This window comes from Bactrocera neohumeralis, chromosome 4, assembly GCF_024586455.1.
Source record: "Bactrocera neohumeralis isolate Rockhampton chromosome 4, APGP_CSIRO_Bneo_wtdbg2-racon-allhic-juicebox.fasta_v2, whole genome shotgun sequence".
Lineage (NCBI taxonomy): Eukaryota > Metazoa > Arthropoda > Insecta > Diptera > Tephritidae > Bactrocera > Bactrocera neohumeralis.
The window spans coordinates 59,057,826-59,084,906 of NC_065921.1; the positions used below are offsets into that span (position 1 = coordinate 59,057,826).

Below are 27,081 nucleotides of genomic sequence, written 5' to 3' on the forward strand. Positions count from 1 at the left end.
CATCGCTCAGTCCTTTACTGCGTGGCCGCGGCCCACAGTGAGACAACGCCGGCATTAAATACAAGGAGTCATTGTAGAGCTCTGAAATTTTGCACAGGTTATTTTTGAGACAATTCCAGTTTAAAAAAAAAAAATTAAGAAAATTCGCCCACTTTTACGCCCACCTGTCATACAGTCGAAATTTGTAAAATGCCGTATTGTCCGTAATACTTTAGGTATAACTTTCAATTTTGGTATACTTGAATGTTATATAGTTACAAACATTATTTGAAATAAAAATTGAACTTTGGCCCACTTTTAACCCCATCACCCATACTACCTCAACATAAAAAGTGCCATATTTTCTAAAATATATTAAATACAACCTTCAAATTCTATATTACTGTAATTTATATCATTTAAAATGTTTCATGCAAAAATTACAATAACACGCTCACTAAAACGCCCACCTCCCATTGAAATGCAATAAAATAAAACAATATTTTTTTTTCATTCAATCAATTTTTTAACATCATCATGGTATTTAATTTTTTCAATTTGTTTCTCATTCTAAATGAATTAATATAAGGATCTGATTATATTTGCAAATAGTGCATTACATCTTCATTCGTAGAAAAACGTGAATTTTTACGAGAATGGAATAGCCTACAGTTTCTATACTCCTTATTCATTGCTTCTTGCGCTTCTTCGGATAACATTCCTGTAGCAAAAAAAAAGTACACGAGTACACAAAATGTACATATGTTTGAGCAAAACAAAAACTGGTTTGGCTCAGCGGATGGAAAAAATGCCCAAAAACCAACAACAACCAAAAATTATGCTCACAATATTAGGCTGCTTATGAGCTTTGGACAACAAAAATAATTATAATGCAAGAGACTATTTTCTATTTTCCTGCCAGGCGACAAGCGGCACTACAATATAACAATTAAACTAACCACATTAGAAAGTGATCATAACACAACTTAGATAAGAACAATGTCTTGCACTATCAATTTAAATTAAAAATTATGCAACTATCTAACCCAAAGTCAATGACCTTCAACAAAATTATCTATCAAATTAATAACGTAAATTTATGTAAACAAGAATATTTTTATTAAAACATAAATGATCTTTAAAGCATAATTCTGAATAACTAACAAAAAACAAATGTAATTTATTTCTATTCTCTTGCACAATAAGAGAATAGTAAACAATTAAAAAAAATAAAAGTAAAAAGTTGTAAACATGCTATTGAATGCTAACATACGTATAGCGACAGAATGTGCGCGTTACGTACTTTTTGTAGTTTTTTGTATGTTTAATGTGCTTTTGCAAACTTTTGCTATATGTCCTCTACTTTAAATTAAAGCTGAGATTTCAAACTTTCATTTGGTATAAGTCTGCACCTAGGGCGAGGGGCTGCTCTATATTTCCTAGGCCATTGAAAATGCAAAATATTCAATTTTTGCACCACAGTTCTGTTGTTAAGAAAAAAAAAATTGTGTTTTTTTTTTTTAAATTTATTTTTTCATTTACTCATTCTACAATAACTAAATTAATTAAAAAAATACTTGAAAGTTGCATTTATTATGTATTTTTATTTTAATAAGCTTTTGATTATTACATATTGAACTAACATATTTCAAGCGCGTTGGCATACCTCAACTTTGACTTGCTCTAGACCAAAAAGTAATGAAGTTATGAGGCTGAAATTTCAGGGAATTGTTACTCATAAATCTGTTAATATACTGTGAAAATTTCATCCAAATTGGACGACACGTCAAAAACCATTTTTTGCCGCGGTTACTATTGGGCTGTCTCACTGTAACCATGCATAAGCGGAGTAGTTTGAGTGAGCCAGCGTGTGCTTATTGCTATAAAATTATGTTGTAATTTAATTACTACAAATAAAACCACAAAATTGAACTGGAAATATATAGAGAACGTACCATATTTGTGTATATGTATGTGCACAAAGCTACTGCGCGTTCGGACCCTCTAACCAAAGCGAACTTTTGAAAATTTTCAAGTTACTCGCCCAGCTTTATTAGCCACCCTTTGGCGCTAATTAAATTTCCCCTGCTTTTACTACATACTGTAGCTACTTTTATGTTTATAGGTATATGCGAACAGTATGTAATTCTTGTGTGAACACATACTACACGTACATAACATTTCGCTCGAACAGCAATACTTTCGCTATTATTCGTTGTTATTAATTTTCATCCTCCCCACATACGCCTCCTGTGCTGCGACTTCTTAAGTCTACTTTCCCGCCTTTCAGTTCTTACTTCGCTTCTAGTGACTTGCAAGTATTCCCACTTTCATTAAGATCCTCCCCTTTCCTCAGCAATCTACCTTTCTTCTATGCCTAGGCCGTTGGCTGCTACACAATTAAAATTATCACTGTGTTATAGTGACAGCCATGAAGTTAAATATGTTGTAGTGTCACTTTCACATTAATAAATTTACTCAGCTGCAGTTTAAACAGTGAAAAAAACCACTAACAAAAAAGCAGCTCAGCTATATTGCGTCAAAGATAATATGCAGGCGGCGCACAATGGGGCAGCAGACCAGAAAAGTTGGCAAAAACTAATTTTTTCAAAATAGCCGGTAGCACTTTTCGTTTATTGCTTTGGATTTATGAATATACTAGCAACAATAAACCAACGGTTTTTCAATGTCATTTTCACCACCTCTCTTTTCAGAGCCTTACAAACACAGAGCTTATTTTCGCAATAAGTGCAGTTTGATTTTTGTGCATTTTCTATTCACAGTTTGAGTATATATTTTCCAGTCGCTGACTATAATGTAGCAACTTTAATTATGGAACCATCAACATCGGGTATTTATAAAGATTCATTTATATTCACTTTGTGCGTAATTGTGATTTTCACATTTTGGTCGTTTTTTTTTCGGAAACCTACCTTAATAAGTTTATTTTCCTACAGTTCAAGTTTAAAAAATTGAAAAAGTTAGTGAGCCCGGCATGATCGGCCGGAAATTTTTTAATTATCCTGTAATATGTATATTTATGTACTTAATTAGAAAAAAAAATTGTGCTGATTTTTTGCGTTTTGGCATTTGCTCGCATTTATGTATGTGCCTATGTACTACCTTTTGTTGTAGTTTAGTTCGAAGCTTTTTTTACTTTGTTTTGATTATTTGTTTGTCAAACGTCAACTACAAGTACAAATGTGAACTGCATTGATCTTTATTATTTTGGTTGTAAATCGTCAAATAGAATCGAGTGTTGCCATACACTCTTAATTTTATAATCTTTTAGTGGTTGATTTAACTTTTCATTTCAGGTGTTAGTTCAAAAACAATTTTTGTCAATCGTAGGGAGCTCATTCAAATAATATTTTGTTGTGAAAAAATCACAACTGATGAAAAGTTAATTTTTTTAAAAAATGAATTGGAAAAACAAACAAAATTTCAGCAAGTGGTCGGCCTGAGAGATCTTTTGAAGAAAGCTCACAGCGTACCAAACGAATGAAAACAATAGATTTGAGGGAATCTACGCCAGTTGATGTCCTGAGTTATGCTACTCAAATGAAATTAAGGGAATCGGGTAAAGTGAAGGCATCAAAACTTTTGATGAAAAGCTTATCTCAGAATTATGATAGCGAAAATATGTGTTCAAAAACTTCATCAGGCCATTACGAAAGTACTTTGGCTGTCGTGGTAGATGCCAAGTTGACAAGGAATCAGTATAATATAATAAGATTGGCTGCTCGGGATAAATTTCCTTCCTATAAAGTAATACAGGAGGAAAAAAAGAAATGTTATCGTTCCAAAGAACACATCAAGGCAACTAATACGCTTGTCTGTGCAACTTAACAATCTTTACTGGACCACACAATATGTCGTCTGATTATTGCACAGAGGACAGTAATAGATTCCATTCCCGCAAAGGATTTACACAAATTGCGTATGTACACAAAGTGGGGATTCGATGGTAGCTCAGGCCATAGCTCATATAAGCAAGTATTTCATGGTATTGAAGCTTCTGATTCTGCTGTTTTCATAACTAGTATTGTGCCTATTCGTATTGTGTTGGGCGAAAAAGTTGTTTGGCAAAATCCTGCTCCATCTTCGACGCGCTATTGCAGGCCTTTGAAAATTGAATTTATTAAGGAATCCTCTGAAGTTTCAATAGCGGAGAAAAACAGAGTTACTGAAGAGATTGGAAATCTTAAAAAATCTAAAACGATATGTGATGGAAAATCTATTGAAGTTGAGCATGCTTTACTTTTTACTATGGTGGATGGGAAAGTTTGTAATGCGATAACCCAGACGAAATCCACTCAAAAGTGCTACATTTGTAATGCAACATCAAAAGATTTTAACAATATTGACAAAATGGTGAAACGAGAAATACATACAGATAACTTAAGCTTTGGACTATCAATATTGCACGGATGGATAAGATTCTTTCAGTGTCTTTTGCATCTGTCTTATAAACTGCCAGTAGAAAAATGGCAAGTTCGAAATGACTTGGAAAAAAATATTGTTGCTGAAAATAAAAAACGAATACAAAACAAATTTAAAAAACGCTGCGGTTTGATTGTTGATGTTCCAAAGCCAGGGTTTGGAAATTCTAAGGATGGCAACACAGCGCGACTATTCTTTAGAGAGGCAGAGGTTTCGGCCGAAATTACAAAATTGGATTTAACTTTGATTAAAAGATTGCACAACATATTAATAACTGTAGCCAGCGGACATGAAATAAATGTTGAAAAGTTCACGAAGTATTGCCAGGACACTGCTAGGTACTTTGTGGATAAATACTCTTGGTATCGTATGCCTCCAACAATGCATAAGTTTTTAATACATGGCCCTGAAATAATTTCTCACGCTTTACTACCAATCGGCCAATTATCGGAAGAAGCACAAGAGGCTTGCAACAAGGATTTTAAAAGATATCGCGAACACCATTCCAGAAAATGCGGCCGTGTGGAAACATTCATTTATGCTAAGGTCTGATCCGGTAATAAGTTCAAAGAGAAAATTCAAAAGAACTAATAACCAAAAGTTACCAACTGAAGTATTGGAATTATTGATATGTCCACTTATTCCTAATAACGATGAAGAATATGATGATATTTACGATGATGACGGTCAACAAAACGAAAATTGGTCTAGTGATGAAAGTAGCAACATAAATATATATAAAAAATAAAGCAGTCGCCACCAATCACTATATGAACGGTTCAGGTAAATCTGATACAGTCTAAAAACTTCGGTTGTAAGCGGCGCAATATTCTGAAAATTGGTACACATACTTACTTTAGTAAGAGGAATCAGGGTGCCAATTTCCAACACGATTAGGGTATTGGAAAGAATTTAATGTAGTTTAAAATGCAAATAAAAGAATACCTTTATTCGTACATGTAAACACACATACATGAGTATAATGTGTAACTTATGTTAGACTTGCAAATATTTACTACCCATATTTGAATTAATTGCAAATACTTTTAAATTCATTAACGTTATAAATAATTTGTTTATTAAATTCTTTTTTACAGAAAAATTAAAAATAGATAACAACAAGTAAGGTAAGTTCAAACATTTTATACATGATAAAGTGATAATCGAGATTTCATTATCCGTCATTTACATATTTTTCAAATACCGTATTTTTGTAAAGTTTTATTCCGCTATCATCATTGGTTCCTAATGTACATATATATTCGTATTATACAGAAAAGGCATCAGTAACGATATATTGGAATATTTTCATAAATTGAGATATGGTTTTGGTCCATAAGAGGCCATTTTCAATTTTTAAAAAAGCCTGGATGCAGCTTTTCTGCAATTTCTTTCATAAAATTTAGTCTGACGTTTTTTGTTAGTCGGTTAACGCACTTTTAGGATTTTCAACATAACCTTTGTATGGGAGGTAGGCGTGGTTATTATCCGATTTCTTCTATTTTTAAACTGTATATGGAAATGCCTGAAGAAAACGACTCTGTAAATTTTGGTTGACATTATTTTTTGAGATATGTACAATAAAAAAATTACGCCAAATATACCCCTCTCTAATGGGATGAAGGCGTGGTTGTCAACCGATTTCACCCATTCAAGATATGGAATAAGGACGTTTTTGTTAGTCGGTTAACGCACTTTTAGTGATTTTCAACATAACCTTTGTATGGGAGGTAGGCGTGGTTATTATCCGATTTCTATACTATAATTGATGTATTTTGGAACAATAAAATACAAAAAGTTACAGGATATATTTTAATATAACCCTTAAAAACTTCAGTGAATACAACATTTTTTGTTTTATTTCCATTGCCAGAAATGATATATTTTAATTTTTTAAAAACTTCAGAACATTTTGGTTTTGCGGGGAACCAATTCGTGACAGACACATATAATTGACCGTGAGAAAATACTTCGTTTCGAAGATGTATCCCAACAGTATTAAATGTTTGCCCTTGGGACTTATTAATGGTAATCGCAAAACACGTCTTAACGGGGAACTGTACTCTTTCGAAACTAAATGGAAGATCTGTAGGTATCATTGGTATCCGAGGGATCATTGTGCTTTCGCCTGCTGAAGGTCCGGTTAAAATGTTTGCTTGAATGATTTTAGGCATCAAGTGCGTTATCTTCAGTCGAGTGCCATTACATAAATTGGGAAGCTTAAGATTTCGTAGAAGGATTATTGGCGTACCAATTTTAAGTTCTAGTCGAAATGAAGGTAGTCCCGAGGGATTAAGAGAGTTAAGAATCTCCGTTGGATAGTGAACAACGTCTCCTTCATCTGTCACTATGTCAAAAGAATTGTAAATTTTATATTCTGATAATATTCTTTGACAAACGGCTTTGTTAATTTCGTCTGCAGCGGAATTCGTCGAAGTAATTATAGCTCGCTCATATAACCACTTAGAGTCCTTGTGGTGCAAATTAATAATATCTGGATACACGTTATCAATAAGTTGGTAAACTGTTCTAACACAGGTTCCTGCAATATCTGGCATTATTACATAACCATCTTTGGGTTAAAGATTTGCAACCGTTACCTATTTTAAGTATGTAGGAACTCTGCAAACCGATTGGATGGTCCAGCTCCACAAAGATTTATTCGCATATTGGCAGTCAATTTTAATTTTTGTACATGAGACCACAATTCCGATTTCTTTATGCACGCGTTAACAATATCTGCTCTTGTACCCTTAGGAACCACCGGTAGAGTTTGTCTAAAGTCTCCTGTGAATACGAATGTAACTCCACCCATTGCCGCATGCGAAGATCTTAAATCTTTAAGAGTTATATCGACCGGATCGATATGACACTTATGAGACATTGTGCACTCGTCCCATATTATTAGCGATGCTTTCTGAAGTATTTCGGCCATAGGACTATTTTTCTTGATCGAACAATTACACCTTTGTTCCGGTAACAAACTAAGTGAAAGCTTAAACGTAGAATGAGCAGTTCTTCCTCCACACAGAAGAGTAACAGGAATACCTGAAGAAGCAACTGCAACAGCAATTTTGCCTTCACCACGAACTTTAGCTAAAATTAGTGAAGTTACGAAGGTTTTGCCTGTCCCTCCTGGCGCGTCTATAAAAAAACATTTCCCATATTATTATCCACACTTGAAATGATCTTATCGTATATTATTCGTTCCTCTGACGTTAGCTTTGGTTCATTTGCTAGTAAAAATTGCTGTAGCTCATGGGTATTATACGTTGTTTCCCGCGTGTAACAAATCTGGTCTAAGTTTGAGTTACTTCGATTTGGTTCAGGCAAACCGAAATCCTTTAGGTGTTTTTCTCCGTAAGAGAAAACTAAATTCTCAAGTAAAATTAGTCCTGTATTAAAAATGTCATCAGTAAACTCCATCTCAGGATCATTACTACTCTCGCGCATATTATGTAAAATATCTGCACATAAATCTTTGCAGAATAAATTCCATAATCCTTCCGAATCAGAAATTTCGCAATAAATAAGCATTATCGCAAAAAGCTCTCGCATTTTGCATGCGCTATCAGAAATGGTGGCATCAAACAATGTATTCTTCCAGTGGCTATCGTCCTGTAGCAATTGTCGTGCTTGGCAAGCCGCCTGATATGTTGAATATAGTTGACCATCTACTCGCCGTAAATCAGTGAAAGATGTCGGTCGTCGAACATGATGCAGCAATAGTCTAAGGTAGAAGCCTCTGAGTAATTGGGATGTATTGTGTATACCCTTCCTAACGCAGTATCTCGCTTAATACCGGGATGATTAAGGACATTCTGTCCACGTTTTCTACGTTGCCATTTTTTATTAGTTCAGGTGTAGAATGTGGGTACTTCAGAATACAACAAAGTTTTTGCAAAATTATCAACGGAACAAAGGGAAAAAAATGCTGTCAAAGTTGTTTGTGGTGGTTGCTGTACTCTTTGTCCATTTTCTAAGTGAACAGATAAATGTACAACTGTTAGGAAACGCTCATGAACCGAAAATCCCAATAACCTCCAAATACCATCCGATGTACTTAGATATCGTCCATTCAAAAAATTTTGCACCTCGTCTTTATTGTTCTGAACAGAAAAGGTCGCTGCGTCGCTGCCTTTGTTGACATATTTACAAATGTATTTAATTGCTTGCACAGAATGGCAGTACTCTACATTGATGTGGGCGGAGAAACACCTGGAAAGAACGGGGCAATATGGAACAATCCATCGATTGTCGACTTTGTACCCAGAGGCAAGTAAATGAGTATGTCCACCATCCGCTGGAGACTTTCGCCTATATTTTGGATATCCATCTTCTCCGGTCTGAGTATGCTGCAGAAACTCGCGCGGGTATCTTTTTGAGCATCGTCCATTCGACATGCAGGGTGCTGATGGGTTATTAGACCCACATGGACCGTGGATCATATTTTTAGTATCATACAACAAAGGATCTACTTCTTTATTTGGAATTTCCGCTGATATAATCCGATCCATTTCATCGGGTAGAACTTACTCTGCTAGCCAAATTAAAATATGCGCGTTAGGCAAACCCCGTTTTTGCCATTCAACTGTAAACATATGGCACCTAACTTTCCCAAAAATTTCTTTTTTCGTAATTATACTCATGAGTTGATATAGTTTGATATGGAATATTCTTGAAACAATGTCATGACGCTCACATGGTCGTTGATTTGGAAACAATTCGTTTTTGATATCACTCCATTCTGCATTACATGTAAAAGTTACAAATAAGTCAGGTCTACCATAATGACGGACATATAAGAGTGCATCTTGTGTCCGTTCATGCAAATATTGAGGTGAGCCAGTAAACGAAGAAGGCAAAATTACCAACTGGCCAATATTTTCGGGGTTGCGATCTTCGTTAACCGCATCTTTTAGGTGCATATAATTTTCTGCACGTAACGTCTTTTGATGTCCTCGTATAAAATTCAGCCTTTCCGTAATCATTTTAGCAGCCATGTCCACACAGTATTGGTTGAAGAGATATCCATACCTATGAATCGCATTAAAGCTATCTTCCCTTACCATAATTCTATATGCGTAAAATTGCATACACGAAATTGTTTTTTATGGAATAGGCGCCCCACTGTTTGGACAAGTTTATTAATACAATAACCGTCCTCACCATTCAAAAATATAAGAGGGTACTGCAAGGGATCATATGAAGTTCTGATACCCTATGGAGAGTGTTGTCACGTGAATGTAAAATAATATCACGAGGTCCAGAATTTTCGTTAACCATCAATACTGCGACCTCATCTGTGACGGGGGCATTATAGCGGCCATAATGTTCATTAGCGGGGCGCTTGTCCGCATGGATTACAACCTTATAATTATTCGAATTAGTGGGCATACGGTCTATAGATGTCTTGAAACTTCTAACATACACATTATTTGCTCGAAGAATTTCTTGAATTGATTTCAAAATGTCTCGTTGAAGAGTTGGTGTAGCACTTTGACGTAAAGAAAGTTGTTCCTCTTCGGACGAAAAATATATTTGCAAAAATTTTGGTGTTGTGTTCGGCGCTGGCAATAAACTCCCAATAACGTGGTAAACTTGTCCATGTATTTTAAACGTTGGCATGAAATTACCCTCCCTAACTTCATTAGCACCAAACGAAGTCATAGCGAAACAACCATTGTATTTTCTTATATTTTTTTTAAAGTGACAGGACGACTGATGCTCGCCTGTAAGCAGCGCTTTGATTGTCTGCGGAGGCTCACCTATATCTATTAGTTTTACATGGCTCTTGCTACAACACATACCTGGTGCCTCTTTCACCCACTTTTTAGCCTTACAAAAATTGCAAATGCCATTCATTCGACCAATGAATAAAAGGGAATGGTCCAAATAATTACAATCCTGTCTATAGTTAAACGCTGATTTGAAAGCAATCGCCCTTGTCTATTCTGCATCATTTGCAACCTTACATTCTCTACGCGATTTGCACTCTCGTCGACCGTCTCATTTCGTCTTAGCTGAATTTGCCGTCTATTTGATGAAGATCTAAATAATTGAGCTTTTGGCATCTCTTAAAGCTTTTATTGTAAAAACCATATATTTATTATTAACCAAATTAGTTTCGCCTAAATCTAATCTTTACCTTTGATTTAAAGACAATAAATTTCCTATTTTACTCTACCCTTTGCAGAATACGATCATAAATGTATTACTTGAAATATAATTTGATATGTCCTCTATTCGAGTACAGGCGTTATATTACTACTGTGTGGATAAAGTTTGTATTCTATAAATAAATAAAAAATTTTTGCAATACAAGAATATTAAGCATTAGCCTTCAGAAATTCGAGAACGGATCCTTCGTTTTTAGAAAAATTTTGTGGGCAAAGATCACGCGTGTATTATATTTATTTGGTGGCGAGGTAAGTAAATTATATTGTAGGCGTATTTCATTTCATTAGCTTACAACCGTTATATGCCTTCCAGTGCCATCTATAACTGCATTACATTTTTTGATCAATCATCATGAAAATTACAGCTAACCACGTTGTCTACTGAGAAGTACTGCCGTTGCTCAACATGTTTTTTTTTACTGAAAATGTATTTACGTTATCGCTGAACATCAAATGCATTTGTATTTTATTAGTCACATTTTTGAATTGGTTTCATATATTTATTAGAAAATTCACTTGGTATTTGCACTTTTTATGTATACTTTATACCTAGCATACTTGCTATTCTATTACTCTTCTCACGGATCATGAGTCTCTTTGCTTTATTGTGCATGATATTGAATTCAAAATTGTATTATTTAAAATTGATACATATTTTTGCTATTGCTAGCAGGTCAAAGTGCGCTTTGGCTGGTAGTTGTACGACAATTGCAGTAAACAATCAATTAAGGTACTGCTGAGAACACTGTGATTCAGGTTACTCATACGCAGTGTCAGTCCGTCTTTTCTTTAAGAAATGTTACTTACGTATAAGCAGCGGTGAAATTTTCGGCAGTTTTACGACGTTTACACCAAACAACCAATCAATAAAGTATTCAGAATACTGAGCCTAGTAGGTTACTCATACGCAGTGTCAGTTCGTACCTCATACAAATAATTATATGTGCATCATGTATTTTCTTGGTTAAAAAAGTACAAAAGCTGATATCGAAATTTTGGGTATGTGGTTTTATTTACAGATAAAGTTTACAAAATAAAAACATAAAGTGGTAACAAATTTCAAATATATGTAATAAGGAAGTTAAATCAAAAATAGTCTTAGTAGTAAATATTTATATGTGCATATTTGATTTTTATTTTTTTTATAAATTTTAGTGATTATGTATATATGATATTAATAGCCAATATTATTACCATTATTTAGTATTACGGAATTAAGTCGGGATGGCATCTAATCCAGCAAGGATTTAAGGTGGGCTGGATCAATATTGGCCTATTCTTAGTCTATTGCCTTTTTAAGGTCCTTGCTGTCTCAAACTGTATACCGTTCTTAAACACTTTGTCAGAGACGATACCCCAGAGGATCTTAATCGGATTAAGGGCCGGACTTAAGGCGGACCAGTCCAATACAGGCATTTTTCGCCCCGTAAAGATGGATTTGGTGACCTAAACTGTGTATTGAAGCATTGTCCTACTGAAAAGTCCTGTTTTCGCCTTATAAGTTACCACCAAATTCTATTAATTTACTCTACAGGAAACCCACATACATTTGAATATTCATTAGGGTAGAGATGTAGCAGTTATATGGCTTTCCCCTATGGCAGAATATCTCTCCAATATCTTTTGCAACTATTAGGGCCATCTAGATTGAACTTCTTTTCATTACTAAAAATTACGTTATGCCATTCTTAACATCAAAAACGGTACTTATTTGCAAACACCATGCGAGCCTTCAAGTGTCGCTGTGAAGGCTTGGGATTAGGCACCATGGGGGTATGTTTCAGTAATGGATTTTTAAGGATTCTTTGCACTACTCGACTGTCAGTTATTTGGAGACCCATTCGACCTTAAATTTTTTCGCTACTCATTAAATCAACCACAGCAAGTTCTTGTATTTGCCGTTTGCAACGCAAATCGATGTTGCTTTTCCGCCCACTTGGTCGCATTGTACCATATTATCTTAAATTGTTTAGGTATTTAGAGATACAGTGCCGGTGTCTGTTTATTTTTTTTGCGATATTGGTGATATTCGCACCGCTATCATGTATTCCTTTAATGATACCTTGTTCAGGGTCTGTCAAACTGGTTTCGTGAGGCATTTTAACTAATCAATGTCGAAATATTTAAATTAATTCCACTTATTTGAACAATTACATACTTATAATAAATATCTCAAACTAATTTTTGCAACTTAACTTCCGAAAACGCTATTATCAGCAGTTGCAATTATTTCGCACTGATGTGCACACATAATTATTTACTACGGAGTACCGAAAGCTCACGCACATTTTGAAAGCAACGGTACAACGAAGGAGAAAGCAAAAATTTAAATACATTACTAGTTACTTAAGCGCTATTTACTCTGTTCTTTGTAAATATAAGCCAAACCATGATTATGCATACAAAATATCAAGAAAAACGATAGTCCAGTTTTCAAATCTCTAAAGTCTAATGCTCAATATTCTCGGTTTAAGAATGTTTTTATGTACTTTGTTGCAATATGTAGTGGAAATTACATCAGAAAAGCAACTTAAAGTGAGAGAAATATGGACCAATTTACTAATAATTTACAAATTTTATATACCCAGTATTAATCTAACCTCTGCACTAGACTAAACTTAGAACAGACATATCCATCAGAGCACCATTTATAGAAATACACTTCAATTTAACAACAAATATTACAACGCTATCTTATTTTACCTCCCCGCTCCTTATTTTATAAATATAACTACTCAAAATTTCATCTAAGCCGTTCTCGAGTTTCTGAAGAATAGTGCTTAATATTCTCGCTTTATGAATATTTTAAAGCTATATTATTCGCACTATCATCTCTACTATAGTCTATGTTATATTTTTTTAGCAAATATAAGGCTTATATAACCTGTTTATTTTTCTACGAAATATTACATGGTCCCTGAGAAGGAATAATGGGGAAATTCGACCCAATCTTTTCACATCACATTGCTTTTTTAGAGGGCTATTTGGCAAAACATTCACACTTTCACGTACAAGTTTTGATCTGAAATTCACTCTAATAAATATTTTAGCACACTAACCTTTCGGCAGTTCCCACAAATGAGCAGCTTCTTGAAGAGGAAATGACGTGTGCAAAATTTCAAAACGATATCGCAAAAACTCGGGGACTAGTTCGTATATATACAGACAGACGGACGGACGGACAGACGGACGGCCATGGCTATATCGACTCAGCTCATTGTACTGATCATTTATTTATATACTTTATAGGGCCTCAGACGCTTCTTTCTGGCTGTTACAAACTTAATATACCCTGTTCAGAGTATAATAAGTAAGGAAGAGCAAGAATCAAAGAGGAAAATACCTTAGGGCGCAAAACGTCAATAAGAGAATCGGACCGACATACACTTACGACAAAAGGTTTGTTAGAAAAACAAAAATCATTATACATTCTTTAAATATACATATGCGAGTTGGGAGTATTATCGACTTTTTTTTTCTTTTGTCTATTTTTGGCAATACTGCTTACTATTAATATGCCACATAATAATAAAATGTTCCCAGGGTTTCATAAAGTTACTACCTCACAAACCATCACCAATTATATGTTCTAAGGCTACCCGTATGCCAAATGATTGTTATTTGGAGGTTAGATCAAGTTTCGCTTTGTTATCAGAAAAACATTATCATTTTTATTGAGATAATTCGCATGTTGGGCGACATATGCGGCATAAAGTCACCTGTAATTTCGAAAATCGTTGTGTTATGTAAATTTGAGCTAAAGTATTGAATTATTAGTGCAAAGTTTTATATCGTAATGTTAACTGGGTCTGGATTTATATACTAGAAAGTGAATCAAATGTAATTTGAAGTTGTGTTATATGGGAAGTAGGCGAGGTTGTAGTTCGATTTCGCGCTGTGGCATAAGAATGTTACGAATTTGGTTGAAATGTTATGAATTTGGTTGAAATCGGTGGATCAGGTTCTAAGACTTTACCAAAAAAATGGGCGGTGCCACGCCCATTGTTCAATTTTTACAACGGATCGTATACATAAAGCCATCTGACACCATCCCGGGAGAAAAATTTAATGGCTTTGGCGTTTTTATTTATTGATTTATCGCGATTTGTCGGTAGGAGCTCTTATAATATTTGCTCCCGGCGAATTTGGTGTTTGTAGCTTTAATGATTTTGCAGACATGTATATTAAACTTAAAAGAAGGGAGAGCCACGCCCACTTTTTAAATATTTTTCTCTCACAGGTGTCCGTTGCTACACCGTTCACCCATGCCAAATATGTAAGAGTATTATGTCTTGATTTAGTGCATAATTTTGTTTCTTTATACGTTCTCCGTTAATGACGTTTTGTGGGCGTAGAAGTAGAACGCGTATACCAAGTTTCATCAACATATCTCATCAAAATTAGGTTAGGCTAGGTTAGGCACTGAATACTTCGTGTTCGATATCAGGGACCTTGAAAAGTTATAGTCCGATCACGACAATTTTTCCACAAGGGATACCTCACCTCAAATACCATATTTGTGTAAAGTTTCATTCCGCTATCATCATTGGTTCCTAATGTACTATATATTATACAGAGAAGGCATCAGATGGAATTCAAAATAGCGTTATATTGAAAGAAGGCGTGGTTGTAAGCCGATTTCACCTATATTTCGTACATGTTATCAGGGTGTTAAGACAATATTATATACCGAATTTCATTGAAATCGGTGTAGTAGTTCCTGAGATATGGTTTTTGGTCCATAAGTGGGCGACGCCACGCCCATTTTCAATTTTTAACAAGTAAGGAAGGGTTAAGTTCGGGTGTCACCGAACATTTTATACTCTCGCATGATAAAGTGATAATCGAGATTTCATTATACGTCATTTACATATTTTTCAAATACCGTATTTTTGTAAAGTTTTATTCCGCTATCATCATTGGTTCCTAATGTATACACTCATATTATACAGAAAAGGCATCAGATGGAATTCAAAATAGCGTTATATTGGAAGAAGGCGTGGTTGTGAATCGATTTCACCTATATTTCGTACATGTCATCAGGGTGTTAAGAAAATATTATATACCGAATTTCATTGAAATCGGTTTAGTAGTTCCTGAGATATGGTTTTTGGTCCATAAGTGGGCGACGCCACGCCCATTTTCAATTTTTAGAAAAAGCCTGGGTGCAGCTTCCTTCTGCAATTTCTTCCGAAAAATTTAGTGTTTCTGACGTTTTTTGTTAGTCCATTAACGCACTTTTAGTGATTTTCAACATAACCTTTGTATGGGAGGTGGGCGTGGTTATTGTCCGATTTCTTCCATTTTTGAACTGTATATGGAAATGCCTGAAGAAAACGACTATGTAGAGTTTGGTTGACATAGCTATAGTAGTTTTCGAGATATGTACAAAAAACTTAGTAGGGGGCGGGGCCACGCCCACTTTTCCAAAGAAATTGCGTCCAAATATGCCCCTCCCTAATGCGATCCCTTGTGTCAAATTTCACTTTAATATCTTTATTTATGGCTTAGTTATGACACTTTATAGGTTTTCGGTTTTCGCCATTTTTTGGGCGTGGCAGTGGACGATTTTGCCCATCTTCGAACTTAACCTTCTTATGGAGCCAAGAAATACGTGCACCAAGTTTCATCATGATATCTCAATTTTTACTCTAGTTACAGCTTGCACGGACGGACGGACAGACGGACGGACGGACGGACGGACAGACGGACGGACAGACGGACGGACAGACGGACGGACGGACGGACAGACGGACGGACAGACGGGCGGACAGATATACAATTGTATATATAATAAGAGCAGCGGCTTAGCGTGGGAGACCGCGAGGGAGAAATCCTTGTGCTATGAAACTAAGATATGCAGCCGCTGTTGGAAACAATGCGGAGTAAACAATGAGAGTTTGCTTGATTGCACTCGAGAGTTAAGAAAACTCTCGTAAGTGAAGGGAAAAAGTAGAAACAGAAGTCGCTTTACTAAATGAAAACTTATAACTTTTCATTAAAAAGTTCGTGAATTTTCAGCAAAATCATGAAGCACCACCTTGCCTGCCATTGCTTGAAGTGTTTACTATAATCCTAATAGTTTTTGGTGCAGCCGACTTTTTGGCAAATCCCTTTTTTGAAATTTATATAACAGAGGCACTTTGTTTTTTTGGACAGCTTGTGTAAGGGTTAGCGAGACGATTAAGTCATGTCCAAATGATCTGTTTTATATTGGGTAGTCGAAAAGGTCTTTTCGTATTTCTAATCAACTTTTAATTTACTTTTTTTATATTTATAATAATAAATAAGTAAACAAATATGTACCATTTTGGTACATACCATTCTCCGTATACTTCACAAATTTCATTGGTGGGTGGCGTGGCATTCTTCCCTTTTTTATACAAAAATTTCGAAATATAGCGAATTTCTTCATTATTTTCACTCACTTTTGAACAGACTAGAACTAGACTCTTTCGACTACGCTCATGCATCAAGCATCTTCCAAGCGAGATGATACAGAAAGCGAATATTTACAAGTACTACTAGCGTTATGTTTTACCTCTAGCTATATCAAATCATTACAAGTGCCCTTATTGCTAGTGGCGACTTCCACCATTCCAAATATATATATTCCAAACAAAGATTGTGGTATGCGCTGGAGTAGCCTAGTAATAATCGGGTGGTATCTGGGTGGGGAATACGTAACAGAGCGGATTTATATATTATATTTTTCGATCTCGACAACACTTCACTGGATAGGTATGTCCTGACATTCTAGTGCAATATCCCAGCAGTTAATGGAAATCGATGTCGTCATCGCCACCTTGATTTTTGCTAAAGACTGCAGTTCTTAGAACATCTGAGCAACAATTTGGTTTGGTTTCTTGTATCGCTATCGATTTGCTTTTTCTTTTAATAAAATTAACTATTTCCCCGATCTTACTCTGAAGTCCTTCTTCTTCTTCTTAATTGGCGTAGACACCGCTTACGCGATTATAGCCGAGTTAACAACAGCGCGCCAGTCGTTTCTTCTTTCCGCTACGTGGCACCAATTGGATATTCCAAGCGAAGCCAGGTCCTTTTCCACTTGGTCCTTCCAACGTAGTGGAGGTCTTCCTCTTCCTCTGCTTCCCCCGGCGGGTACTGCGTCGAATACCTTCAGAGCTGGAGTGTTTTCGTCCTTTCGGACAACATGACCTAGCCAGCGTAGCCGCTGTCTTTTAATTCGCTGAACTATGTCAATGTCGTCATATATCTCGCACAGGTCATCGCTCCATTAAATGCGATATTCGCCGTGGCCAATGCGCAAAGGACCATAAATCTTTCGCAGAATTTTTATCTCGAAAACTCGTAACGTCGACTCATCGGTTGCTGTCATTGCCCAAGCCTCTGCACCATATAGCAGGACGGGAATTATAAGCGACTTATAGAGTTCCTACGCAGTCTGAAGTAGCACCTGTGGGCAAGAGCAATCCTGCGTTGGATTTCCAGGCTGACGTTGTTGGTGGTGGTAATACTGGTTCCTAAATAGACGAAATTATCTACAACTTCAAAGTTATGACTGTCAACAGTGACGTGAGAGCCAAGTCGCGAGTGCGACGACTGTTTGTTTGATGACAGGAGATATTTCGTTTTGCCCTCGTTCACTGCCAGACCCATTTTCTGTGCTTCCTTGTCCAGCCTGGAGAAAGCAGAACTAACGGCGCGGTTGTTGAGGCCGATGATCTCAATATCACCGGAATACGCCAGCAGCTGTATATTCTTATAGAAGAGGGTACCTTCTCTATTTAGTTCTGTAGCTCGAACTATTTTCCCCAGACGCAGGTTGAAGAAGTTGCACGATACGGAGTCGCCTTGTCTGAAACCTCGTTTGGTATCGAACGGCTCGCAGAGGTCCTTCCCGATCCTGACCGAGCTTTTGGTGTTACTCAACGTCAATTTGCACAGCCGTATTAGTTTTGCGGAGATACCAAATTCAGACATCGCGGCATAAAGGCAGCTCCTTTTCGTGCTGTCGAAAGCTGCTTTGAAATCGACGAAGAGGTGGTGTATGTCGATTCTCCTTTCACGGGTCTTTTCCAAGACTTGGCGCATGGTGAATATCTGGTCGGTTGTTGATTTTCCAGGTCTAAAGCCACACTGATAAGGTCCAATCAGTTTGTTGACGGTGGGCTTTAATCTTTCACACAATACGCTTGATATAACCTTATATGGGATGTTGAGGAGGCTAATCCCACGGTAGTTGGCGCAGATTGTGGGGTCTCCTTTTTTATGGATTGGGCATAGCACACTTAAATTCCAATCGTTGGGCATGCTTTCGTCCGACCATATTTTACAAAGAAGCTGATGCATGCTTCTTATCAGTTCTCCGCCGCCGTGTTTGAATAGCTCGGCCGGCAATCCATCGGCCCCTGCCGCTTTGTTGTTCTTTAGGCGGGCAATTGCTATTCGAACATCTTCATCTTCATGGTCGGGAAATGGAACGTCTGCTCCATCGTCATCGATTGGGGAATCGGGTTCGCTCTCTCCTGGTGTTGTACTTTCCCTGCCATCCAGCAGGCTGGAGAAGTGTTCCCTCCATAATTTAAGTATGCTGTGGGCATCAGTCACTAGATCACCTTTGATGGTTCTACAAGAGTATCCTCCGGTCTTGAAACCTTCTCTAAGCCGAAGCATTTTTCGTAGAATTTTCGAGCATTACCCCTGTCGGCCAGCTTATCAAACTCTTCGTACTCACGCATTTCGGCCTCTTTCTTCTTCTGTCTACAAATGCGTCTCGCTTCCCTCTTCAACTCTCGGTATCTATCCCATCCCGCACGTGTAGTGGTCGCTCGTAACGTTGCGAGGTAGGCAGCCTGTTTTCTCTCCGCTGCGACACGGCACTCCTCGTCGTACCAGCTGTTCTTTTGCACTTTCCAAAAACAATGGTTTCGGTTGCAGCTAGACGTAAGGAATTTGAAATGCCGTCCCACAGTTCCCTTATACCGAGTTGTTGACGAGTGCTCTCAGAGAGCAGGAGTGCAAGCCGAGTAGAAAATCGTTCGGCTGTCTGTTGTGGTTGCAGCTTCTCGACGTCGAACCTTCCTTCTGTTTGTTTTTTGCTGCACAAAGGCGGGTGCGAATCTTGGCTGCTACAAGATAGTGGTCCGAGTCGATGTTAGGACCTCGGAGCGCACGCATATCTAAGACACTGGAGAAGTGTCTTCCGTCTATCACAACATGATCGATCTTGTTGGTAGTTTTTCGGTCCGGAGACAGCTAGGTAGCTTGATGAATCTTCTTATGTTGGAATATAGTACTATAGATAACCATATTTCGGGACCCGGCGAAGTTATTCAGCCTCAACCCATTTGGGGATGTTTCGTCGTGGAGGCTGAATTTACCGACCGTAGTGCCAGAGATACCTTCTTTGCCCACCCTGGCGCTAAAGTCGCCAAGCACGATTTTGACATCGTGGCGGGGGCAGCTCTCATAAGCGCGCTCCAAGCGCTCATAGAAGGCATCTTTGGTCACATCGTCCTTCTCTTCCGTCGGGGCGTGTGGCTAGACATTCATTCACCGGAGTGAATGATAGTACTCGGCGACGGAGTCTCTCTCCCACCACGAACCCAACACCAAACTTGCGCTCCTTTACATGGCCGCTGTAGTAAATGTCACAAGGACCTAATCGTCTCCGTCCTTGTCCCGTCCATCGCATTTCTTGGACAGCGGTGATGTCAGCCTTTATTTTCGCGAGGACATTAACCAGCTGGGCAGCTTGACCTTCGCAATTAAGGGTCCGGGCATTCCAGGTGCATGCCCTTACATCGCATTCCTTATTTCGTATGCCATGGTCGTCATCAAAAGGGGGGTCTCTCATCCAAGGCTGTTTTGTCTTTTTCATTGGTACTGATTTTTACGTGGCGGGCCCCAAACTCAGCGCACAACCCTATGTAGGGGATGTTTCGCCTACTCACATTAGCTCGCCTTCGAACGGATGTTCTTAGGCTACCCAGAGGATACTTGCTCAAAGACCGGAAGTAGTGAGCTGCATGAGCCATGTGTAAAAGAATCGTTTCTGGCCACTCCCAAGTGAATGGCGATCAGAGAACTTTCCTCACTTGCGTGAACTTCCACACATGACTCCATCATCTGAAGTTCGTTACCATTAAATTGTAAGAGCTGTTAGTGTCGTGGTAAAATAGTGGTAACTCTTGGAGTAAGGGTCAGCTGAGGAATAGACAATTTGAACAAAACCGCAGTGGAATTCATCAGTTATACCTTGAATGTCCGGATCGGGGTTTCGAAATAACGGGTTTTTCAATAGCGACGTACAAAAGTAGATCGGCACGTTACTGTGAATGAGAATCGCTACCCCTCAATTATAACTGAATATTTTTGGCCTGAATAGGATGATATGGACTTGGGCAATATGTGATTTCTTTTGTGGCGCCACAAGCCACACAGAGAATGTCGCACTCTATGACTAAAACCTTGAGCGCAGCGCAGCCCACCAACAGGGCCGTAGGCATTCTCTGAATGCCTACTTCAGCAGCCAACGTGATCACAGCAACAACTAAGCAGGTACCAGCAAGTATGCAGGCAGCGAAGAATAAGATAGAGCAAGGTGAGAATGTACCAATAAAAAAGGCCAGTTTGTAAAAACTGGCATTGACCGCTACATTAACATAAAAAGGAAATTAAGTCCTTCAAAGTCAGCGGAAAATCCTGAAAAATTTCAAGGCGGTACACCAATTAAGAATAAACCGGAAGTTTTAAATGACAATAGATTTGCCTCACTAAGCAATGGATCAGACGACGATGCGAAGGATACCACCACAGTCGTTAATGTCAAACCACCTCTAATGTATTTCCGCGAGCGCAGCAGTAATGCTCTTGTTGCTGAATTAAGTAAAATTGTAGGTACCAACAATTTTCATATAGTGCCTTTGAAAAACGGTCCTACTCTGAAAAAAGTTTTATGGAAATAGGTAAATTTTTGTCAAATAAAAACAAGAATTATTATTCGTATCGACTGAAGAGCTCAAAGGGGCTAGTTGTTTTAATCAAGGGTATAGAGTCCGCCGTAGACTCTAGTGAAGTCAAAGAAGCATTGGAAGAATGCGGTTTTGGAATTAAAACAGTTGTAAATATATTTAATAGAAACAAAGTACCACAGCCAATGTTTAAAATTGAATTGTTGCCGAACTCAAATCAACTTAAAAAAAATTAAACACATCCAATAGATAATTTGAAATGTTTGCTGCATCGTAGAGTAACTGTTGAAGAACCACATAAAAGAAACGGTCCGGTACAATGTACCAACTGCCACGAATAGGGGCATACCAAATCGTATTGCACTCTACGCAGTGGTATTGTGGTATGTGGTGATTTACATCCCACTCTAAATGCATCCTTAAAAAAGAAGAATTAAATAAAAAAATGCAGCAATTGTGGAGAGAATCACACTGCTAACTACAGGAATTGTCCTGTATATAAAAGCACGTCAAAAGCATTCAAGCACGTCGTAACTAAATTTTGCAAACACCCCGTAATGGAATTATAGCAACCTCAGACAAAAAATCAAATCCTATTACTTCGAACAATAATAATATGCATGAAAGCTATGCAAGGACCTCCAAAAGGAGGTATTGAAACTATGATTATAAATCTTACACGGCGTATGACACAATTTATGTCTACCATGCAAAACATGATCCAAGATTTAATAAAATCACAAAATCAAATGCAGCAAAATTTATTAAGAAAAAAATGAGCTTACTAAATATCTGTATATGGAATGCTAACGATGTTAACCAACATAAATTAGAGATTATCAGATTTCTATCTGAAAAGAATATAGATGTAATGCTTATTTCGGAAACTCATCTAACAAATAAAAATTATTTCAATATAACGGGTTTTAGATAGCATAGTGGCGCGGCACGTTTAAGCCACTATGCTCTAGAATCTCATGCTACACAACAGTTACAAGCTACAAGCTATGAATCTAACGCAACCTTGTCTGCGAAGATATTCGAGCAGCAAGCGAAGCGGTGACAATCGGCGATCATTTGTTCGTTTCTTTCGGCACAGCTCGGCTTTTCTACCAACAACACAATGTTGCCATGCTTATGCTGTTGTTGTTTTTGTAGAACAATGTTTCAATTTTTGGTTGGTGACATATTAACATGTGTGCGCATATGTAGTATGTTTGTATGCTTGTGCATTATTGAAGTTATGCTTCTTTTTCTTTCGTTTGTCTTTCATTTCTGCGAATTCTCAACTATTTTGCGAAGGTTTTGGTTGAAATATTCTGCGTTGGCCGTTGAAAAATTAAGGCTATACTTTACAGGATCATTTCTGTAGTTAGTCTTCATTTACATTTTTTGGAAATCGACCCGCGATGACGAGGTATATCGTTTTATCTGACAACGAGAGGTTTAAGAAGATCATTTCTAATTTTGTCTTGTGGCATATTAGAAATGATGTTTCTTCGAAAATCGTTCGCTTACAATGGATAAAACGACTTCTGAGTGGTGATTTTAATGAATAAATTCCTTTTGGTTGAAATGCTCTGCGTTGGCCGTTGAAAAGTTAAGACTATACTTCTCAGGATCATTCATTCCTTTCATTTCTTAAAAGAAATTAATGACCTTTAGAAATATGAATATTTGCATTATTTCGTTGTCATTTCCATATTCATAGCTATAGAATGGCATAAGTAAAGTAATGGCCGCTGTAGCAGCTTCGCCTACAAACATGCGTAAATATGTATGTATGTATACGTATGATCGTGAATACATGTCGACGCAGATTCATATTCTTCTCGGTTAGAATATGTGAGAGAATTGTAAAAAATGTTAAAGTTGCGAGGCGAATTCCGACCTACCTGATCTTTACAAGACAATATGGCAGCCAAATTGGCTGGACCTCCGATCAATGTTGATAAAATAAATGACAGTGATAATACGCATAACACAGCGGATTCCAGGTTATGTTATGGTAAGTTTCTCTTGAATATTTCAATTGTCCGTAATAGATGCACCTTGTGCATTAAACTTGTGCCTTGAAACTAATAACAATTGGATTGGCAAAAGTTTTAATGTTTTGATTTTAAATTGATTTTACAGCGGAAAAAGACAGTGTAGCCCGTGTTTCAAGAGGAGGGAAAGCAGCACAATATTATCGTGAATACCGAGCACGAAAGAAAGCAGAGCGGGAAAAGGAGAAATTGGAAATCATAGCTGGTAATCAAACGAAGAAGAGGAAAACAGCTGCGGAATATCAGAGAGCGCGTAAAAAAAGATTCAACGTTTGCTGTTCCATCAATCTCTGCGGGAGCATCTATAACTACCGATGAATCAACGGTCGTCAATTCACCGATAACTGCTGGGCCTTCAACGCGTGTTGATGGATTACAAAAGAGAGATGATTACGCTGCATATTCTCTTCCGCAACGAAGAGACAGAACAACTTTTCTAGTCAAAGTTCCTTCATTTAGACTTTGCTTTATTCTTCATTTTATGTGCATAATAAATTTATAAAATGTGAATTTAAGTTCTCTAGTTTTCTTTCATACAAAATGATATGCATTTCTTGGAATATCACTAAGAAGTATAACTTCATCCGCGCGTAGGGACTCCACGCACCTTTTTTTTTGGAACACTAGGTCAAAGATTTCTAGCAGGTGGAGATTACAACGCAAAACACACGTACTGGGGCTCACGTTTTACTAATCCGAAAGGACGACAGCTGTATAAAACTCATAAATAGGTACAACAACCGTCTCCCTGGTAAGCCGACATTTTGGCCTACTGATCGTAAGAAAATACCAGATTTAATTGATTTTGCGGCAATAAAAAATATAGATAAAACGCACATAACGGCTGATACATGTACTGATCTATCTTCTGATCACTCTCCTGCAATAATAAAATTATGTGAACAACCCATATTCGTTGATCCAAAAGAGGGTCTAACTTCTAATAAAACGAATTGGCTAAAATATAAAAAATACGTAAGTAGCCACATTAATATTGAGTACAAATTAAATACAGGAAGAGATGTTGACGAAAGCATAAGAGAAGTCAATGATATAATAACCAGCGCAGCTGTCTTAGCAACACCAAACAAAAACTATAAGCCGATTGGTCCCAGAAAAATCACTAATAGTGAAATAGAAAATCTTGTAAATGAAAAAGCGTGCAAGACGTGAATGGCAGATTAATCGCTCCCCTTCCACTCAGCTTCAATTAAAATCTGCTGTACGTAAATTAAAAAAAGCGCTTAAACGTGAGAGGAATTGAACACCGAAATGTATATAAAGAAGCTGTGTCCAAATTCAAACAAGCAAAATTCCCTTTGGAAAGCCCAAAAGTCCATGAAGACTTGGGTGGAAATTGTGCTCGAAGTGACGAGGAAAAGGCTAATTGCCAAAGAGTCACTCGAGTCTCTTAAGACTTCACATTCTGAAATTATTGGTATCATCAAATAACTTAATCCAAAAAAGTCACCGGGATATCATAAAATTACCCCAAAAATATTAATTGGGTTACCAATTATTGCTGTAGAGGTGCTCTCTTTGCTCTTCAATGCAATTCTTAGTTTCGGATACTATCCAATTTCATGGAAAAAGTCGCAGATTATCTTGATAGATAAACCTGGGAAAGACTTAACACAGCTGTCTTCATACAGACCAATCAGTCTTCCACCCTGTCTTTCAAAAGTATTTGAAAAAGTATTACTACGTATATCACAGATGTCTCCTTTCCTCCACGAAAATAATACAATTCCAATGCATAAATTCGGATTTCGTGCGAAACATGGCACAATCGAGCAAGTAAATAGAATTACTAACGAGATAAGGAAAGCATTTGAGCACACGGAGTACTGTTCAGCAATTTTAGATGCAGCTCAGGCGTTTTATAAGGTGTGGCCCGAAGGTCTTTTATATAAGATTAAAAAAGTTCTACCTTTAGAATTGTATAAAACATTGGATTCTTATTTAAAAAATAGAAAATTTATGGTAAAAGTGGGAGATTTCATATCTGATGAACGACAGATAAGGGCTGGTGTACCACAGGGCAGTGTTTTAGGTCCAACTCTATACATCATATATACAGCAGATCTCCCAACAGCTAATAATGTATTAACTTCCACTTTTGCGAACGACTCAGCTATGAGCCGTAACAAATGCCACATTTTAACATAAGAGTATTAGTGGAGCGTTTAAGTTCTGTCGAAGAATGGCTAGCGAACTGGCGTGTAAATGTGAATGAACAGAAGTATAAACATATTACATTTTCGCTAAGACCAAAGACACATCTCTAGTAAAATAACATGTATGAAGATTAGAGCTGCAAATTTAAATTTGCTTTTAAATAAAAACTCCAAACTTAGCCTAGACAACAAAGTGCTTTTATATAAAGCGGTCATAAAGCCGATTTGGATGTATGGCATTCAACTGTGGGGTACGACCTGTGCAACTAATATTGATATATTTAATACAAAGGTTCCAATCAAAAATGCTTAGAACAATCACGTGTTCACCATGGCACATGGGTAACGAAAATATCTATAAAGACCTTGGTATTCATACGGTAAAGAAAGAAGTAGAGGATAGCAGAATTAAATATATATCTAAACTCCGAGATCACCCAAACAATTTGGCTTACGCTTTGGTATATTCCTGCGATCAAACACGACTTAAGAGAAGAGATATGCCTGCGTATTAAAGAGCAACGTATCACCAACACAGCTCAATCACTTGCTTAAGCCTGTTTAGTTTTTAAATGGATTTAAGATTTTATTACTTATTGTTAGGCTTTAAGAAAAAGCAAATCCAATAAATAAAATAATTAAAAAAAAAAAAAGTTTGGTAAAGTGTTATCATACGAAATGACCCAGCAATTGGCTGCCTCAGTTCCTATTCCAACAAGCTAGCGACGATTGATGAACTTCGTACGAATGTCGAACGGAAAATTGCTGTAGTATCAGTCGATTTATGCTTGAAATCTGTCGAAAATTGGGTTAAGCGTCTGGACTTCAGCAAGCGTGCTCGTGAAGAGCATGCAAACGCAATCGAGTTCCATACATAATGGCATTGAATGTACTCTCACAGGAATAAAGAACTTCATTGATTTCTCAACCTGTATTTGCTTTATTAAAAAAACTTTTGTAGTGCTCTTATTGAACACCCCTTTATTATAATGAGCCACTGTTTTAGGATTTACGATATTTATTTCATATCTTATGTATTCTTGCGATATTTGATTCATATCATTGCAGTTTTCGGTATTGGACCGCCTAATGCTGGCAACTGACATACAGTCACAATAATAACAACAAGAACAACAACCACTATAACAAAGGATAGTTAAATTAAATGCGCTGAGTCATTATCGGTTGTGCAAACAATGAAATCCCCACAACAATAACAACATTAACATGAATACACACCTGCAGTCGTATAACTATGGCCATAATCCCAGCCACAGCTATAACACTTTGGCGTAAC

General features: G+C 37.1%; 1 pseudogene; it reads left to right on the forward strand.

Annotated features, from left to right (window-relative positions):
- The first annotated feature begins 22,900 nt into the window (after window positions 1–22,900).
- Window positions 22,901–23,103, forward strand: LOC126757706 (small nucleolar RNA U3; annotated as a pseudogene).
- Window positions 23,104–27,081: the final 3,978 nt, after the last annotated feature.